The following is a 6,023-nucleotide window of genomic DNA, read 5'->3' as shown; positions in this document are numbered from 1 at the left end:
AAAAAAAAAAAAAAAAAAAAAGAAAATTATTTCGAACAATAGAGTAGAGAGGCTTTAAATAGCCATTGGAATTTTTGTATCGCCGAACCGCGATAAAAATCGCACCGCACGCGCGCGTGCTCCAAAGGCGGGTTCACAATAGTGTTTGTTCTATTCTATATGTGACCCGGTCCTTGCGACTCGGAGACAAGACGTGGAATTGTTCGGAATAACCTTCGTGCGGTTTGAGGTCCGGCTGCAACGTGACCGTGAAGGTCGGAACACCGCAAGCCCTTCGCATAAATTCCTTTCTATGGCACGTTCTCCCCTAACTTTACCCGAGAGGAGTCGTGCTCTCCACGGAATATCAATGATGGTACCACATAAATTGAGAGATGCCTTCGCGATGGGCTCCTGAGAAATCGCCTTATCAAAGGGGAGAGGGGAGGAAAAGGAGAGGGAGGAGGAGGAAGGAAACGGACGACGGGGAGGAGGTGGTGGTATTTGTAAGTTATTCCACCGCGTGTACGACCAATTATTCCGCGTGAACTTTCCGCGAAGCGTATTCACATCGTACCGTAAAGCGCTATTTTTTACTCGACGCCGTTCTCGATATTTATGCGCGAAATGGAAATATGCGCGACAAACGCAGCGAGCGCTATGGCGGACGCGATTGCGTACGCTATGCCCGGGCTCCATGCGGGTACCGAAAAATATTGGATTGGGATACCGAAGGTTTCTCGCCGCGTAAAGTTCACCCCGGCACCCGAAACGTGTAACTTTGAATGGATTTTATATGCGATCGAGTATCGCATTATATATGCGGGATACCGAGTTATTATTCGATGCATTTCGGATTATGTAAATTATTCGATAATAAAAAGTGAAAAAGTTGCTCGATGGGAACGTAAATTATAATTTATCTTGCGCGCGTTTCGTATATGATAGATGCGAGAGTTATTCGAGCGAGCTGAGTAGCAGAATTTTAATTCGACTCGGAGTATATATAGAGGAGAAGATTTTTTCCATCGATTTGAACGTATTTAAACAATTTATTTCGAATCGATTCGATTTCTTGGCCTGCTATTTATCATTTGGAAATTCAAATATTAGTTTATGTATTCGATTTTAAAAATTTCAAAACTATTTAACAATCGGAATATCTATTTTATAAAAATCCAAAATGGTTCTTTCGTTATTGGTTTTGAATCCTTGAGAATATTTTTATACTTTCATATCACAAATATAAAATATATAGAATGATTATCAGACTATTCTTATTCAGTTTGATCATAAAAATGGAATGTTTGGAAAATCGTTATTATATAAAGCGTTCTAATCTCTCTAATTGTTTTTAAAACGACAAAGAATTATGCTCGTCTCGGTTTCTATGTTAAAAACGAGAAGCGCGAAGAAATTCCGCGTTCGTAATATTCTCGTGTAAATAACAAGACGTGGAGAAAAGCCACGGACGTAAATTCAATCGAAGCGGTTACCTTGAGCGCCATTTAAATCAACGGAATTCCACAGCATGCTCTGCGAGAGAGAAGCTGCTAACTACCAGACTTCCAACAACAATCAACGTGCCCGGGAAGGCAAGAGAGAAAAAGCTGCAGGAGATGGTTCGTAACTTGGCAATAAATTATAAATTGTGATCAGGCAGGCGGTGCTCATCGATGCATTATGGATCGTGCACAAGGATTATGCAGGTCGAACACGGCGATCTGTAAATTCTACTCCGTACGTAGAACGTACTACGTGTAATGCTGTTTTACATTTCATCGTGAATATCAAACGATTGTCGATCGTTTCATAGCGGGAAGAAAGATACGAAAGATAAAAATTGTATATATAATGTTCGTTTTTATTATTTTATCATTTAATTTTCATCTAAAACGAGATCGAGTTTTTATAAAAGTATGAAATATTTATTTATTAATATTTACATTTAGAAATAGGAATTTAGAAACGTCATCAGGAGTCAAATAAATGAAGAAACAGACATCGTCATTTTTTTTTTAGCCGAAAATGTTAAGCTTGTAAATTAACATTTCATTGCTCAGTATCAGATAATAAGGTATTCCGCGTGTTTACCTTCGTTTCGACTCTTATTTCGTGATTTTCGAAATATGCCTATATTTAAAAAATTTTTAAACTCAAGAGGAATATACTTATTTACACGAATAAAAGTTTTTTTCTTTTTCTTTGCTTCTTCGAAAATAATTTCAATTAACTAAATATCTCGTTTCGTTCTATGAAATTATCAATATGAAATCTTTCTTCTTTTCGAGACGAGATTCCATATTTTTCAGTCGCGATAAAGAAATTTCTAAAATAAATCTAACTCGTCGTACGAGATAAGATGCTTTCCAAGTACAAACTCTACTTCTTTCATGCATAACAATCTTTCTAAGGATGAAAAATTTTTTTCCTGACTCAATTTCGAATTTTTCACAAAATATTTACCTTTTGTTGATTTTTAATTTTAATAACTTCTATTCTATTCCATCCAATAACAGTAATTTTCATCCAATATCCAGACGAATGATCAAAATTCTATTGTATCACCTTGTGTGTAGTAAGGTGTAGTACGTGATCGCGTTTCCTATACTGGCAGTCAGCGAGAGAATGAAAGAATGCACGAACGATCGTACTGGTTTCGTGTAAGCGATTCGAAACGGTGCAAGCAACAGCATCGGACATCGGATACGAAACGATCCTTCGTTCTTCGCTCTTTCTCGTCGTTCGTGTGTTACGAGCACACCTATACGAGTATGACTCATCGCATCAAGATATAATTATGATAATCGCAGACACCCCGATACGCGCACGCCTTTCGTAGCCATCGCGAATTTCTCGAGAATGGAGTTTATACGGGAAGAGAGGAGGTTGGATCGGTCCAGGCCGATTAGCCCGGGCCAATATTCCCCTCGATGATTACGTTTCCCGATCGAGCCCCCTCCAAACTGCCTCCGAGAGGACGAAAGCATGTGTTAAGCCAGAGTACATCAGCTGTCCCGTGCTGAAAATTCGCAAAAGCCGTTACCACGGTATACCTAAAAATGCCCTTCTGCTTTGCCTGCAATCTTAAGCTACGAAACTCGAAAACATCGCCCCGATTCCGTTTCCTTCGACACTGATTACCGGTACTGTTATCAGGTATTTAAGCGTCTTATTGAGCAATAATAACTCACGGCGGTCTCTCATAAATTTTCGAACGAGCCTTTTTCTCTTTTTTTCTCTTTTTTTCGGATCACTAGTCCTGTAACATCGTCTATAATACGAATAAAGGCAATAATCGGCATCATAGGTACGCGAGATAATATTATATGGTAAGCTCGATAAAAATTTGGTAATTTGGACATAATTAGATTTCCGTTTTTGAGTTTTGACTCGTGAATTCATATCGATCGATTGATACGTTCGATAGTTGTTTCGCATATCGATTATTAAAATATAAAAGAGAAAAAAAAAATGGGTATATAAAATAAAGAGAGAGAGAGAAGAAGCACAAGATAGCTAGATAGAGAAACAATGAAGAAAAGGGAAAGAAGGAAGGAAGGAAGAAAGAAAGAGAATAAGAAGTTCTCTGCTGGTTTCAGACTTTATATAGAATCTGGATTGTGTAGCTACCGACCACCATCTGTCGTCCGACTATAGATACTAATCTTCAGTGCTGAAGAGATAAAGGGCGAAGCAAAAGATGGCGCTTTGTCTTAGCCGCCCCTCGGCATTCCTCTGTTCCGAGGCAACTTCAGCCCAAGAATTATAATCACCCCACGGTATCCTCCGAATATTTAGACCTTCGTAGACAATTTTTACAACTGAAGAGAAGGTTGCGTGAAAGAAAGAAGAAGAGAGAAAATGAAAGGAATGAAGGAGAATTGACCTGAACAGAAGAGAAAGAGAGATGAGAACCACGAGCACCTGCGCGTTTTACCTTCGGCCACATTCTTTGTGATTTCCTCGAGAAAAATAGCTCGGAATTCTTGGCCATTTTCGGTACGTGTATTCGGCCTTTCCATACCATTCTAATAATTGTAAAAAAAAGAAAGAAAGAAAAAAAGAAAGAAAGAAAGAAAGAAAGAAAAATTTAGAAACCAAAAGAAAAAAAAATCATTCCATTTTCCTTCGAGGCTTTCTCAAATAATGATCATTATCGTTTGGTTTCGAAGAAATTTATGATCTCGATGGACAAGCTAATTTTTTCCGGGACAAAGAATTTCTCTTGTTCTTCGACCATAGTATCGTATCGTACTAGCGTATCATTACTTTCTTTCCGACCGAATAGAATTGGAAGAAGTGAAAATATGTTGAAAGAATCACAGACATGATTACTATACACGTTCCAGGAAACATCGTCAGATTGGAACTTTAAGTGGATCCTAGAGAAATGATAAATTCCAGGCTAAACTGCTCGTAAAATCAAGATGAGATTTCAACAAGCTGCCATATTAAACAGAATTGTTATTTCTCCAAGAAGAAATGGAAAAATAAAATATTTTCTGATTATATTTTGAATATCATCCGAATTTTTGATTCATTCATTTTTGATATTTATCATTAATTATTATATCTGATCAATTCTATATATAATTTTTGTTTCTTAAACTAATTGATACGTATATCTATACATATACAAAAATATATTTATATTTATATTAAATTATAAAATTTAAATTAATTTTTTTATTCTCGCGACTTGATTCCAAAAGAATTGTGTCATTATTATGTTACAAATTAATTTGAAATTTATTCAATTATTTCTATATGAAATTATATATGTAAATTGTCGATAAAATTTTAAATAGAATTAAATAAAATTCTTTAGATTTACATAAGCACAACAACAAAATTTCATTCGTTATACAAAATTATAAATAATTTTTAGGTTATAAATAAGGTTATAAATAATCTAACCTAAAACTTATAAGAAAATCGAATTCATTCAAATAATTAAAAAAAAAAATTAGATTATTTAAATTTAGAGAAATTTATTTGAAATAATAAAAAAGAAAAATTGTTCTTGAATCCAATAAAATGTGTTTCGAAGTTAAAATTTCGAGCTCATGAATACTTGGAATAGTTCGAGCAGCTTTGGTACGAGGTGAAAAAGTGTTTGGACGACCTCTCGAATGTCGGCTAAAGAGGTGCCTGAATATTATTTGCCCTAGCACACAACGGCCTCCAACGTAGCCTCGAAAAATATTTTGCACGGGTAATATTTACGCAGGATAAACACATAAAAGGCACAAAGCAACAAGAAGAGAGTGGTGCGAAAGATACAAAACTAACGTGGTTGCTCGACATGGGTAGTATAATAACGTGAATTACGATATCGTGAACACTTGGTCAACACATACCGCGTTCTGCGGTTTTGCATTAAACGAAAGGAATATATTCACGTTTCCCTTTTTTTTTATGTATCTATATCGATAAACGAAAGAAATAACGATGCGATATGGAATATAATAATTGAAATGTTACGAATAACGATTCGATAATGGCAAATATTAACGATTGTCTTTATTCTAATCAAAAATATATAATATTAAATAAATAAATATATAATATATAATAAATAAATATATATAAAATATATAATATTTTATTAAAATGGATTAATGACGAATGTTTTATTGCGTTTAAACTACTTTCAACTATATATAATTTATAGCGATAGTCACGGCTTTCGTTTCCTACATATTAACATTCAATATGGCAAGCCAAAGTTGAAAAGAATGCCGCATTGAAAAACCGTTCTATGCCTATAATCAAATATTTTATTATTGCGAATGTACAAAGAGATTCAACATATCAAAAAGATAAACATTTTTAACTTGTAATATATATAGCATGAGAAATAAGATAAAATGAATTTTAAAACTACTATTTGAAAGCGAAGTTAATTAATATAAAGAATAAAAAAAAAAATGATTAATAATTTTGAAAACATAAAAAAATCATGATATATATATAAAAATTGTAATCAAAATCATATTCAATATAATATTTTTTAATATTAAATTTATTTTATAATTGTA

This window comes from Apis dorsata, unplaced genomic scaffold (genome assembly GCF_000469605.1).
Source record: "Apis dorsata unplaced genomic scaffold, Apis dorsata 1.3 scaffold_44, whole genome shotgun sequence".
Taxonomy (NCBI): domain Eukaryota; kingdom Metazoa; phylum Arthropoda; class Insecta; order Hymenoptera; family Apidae; genus Apis; species Apis dorsata.
Note: the sequence above shows the minus strand (reverse complement) of the source record.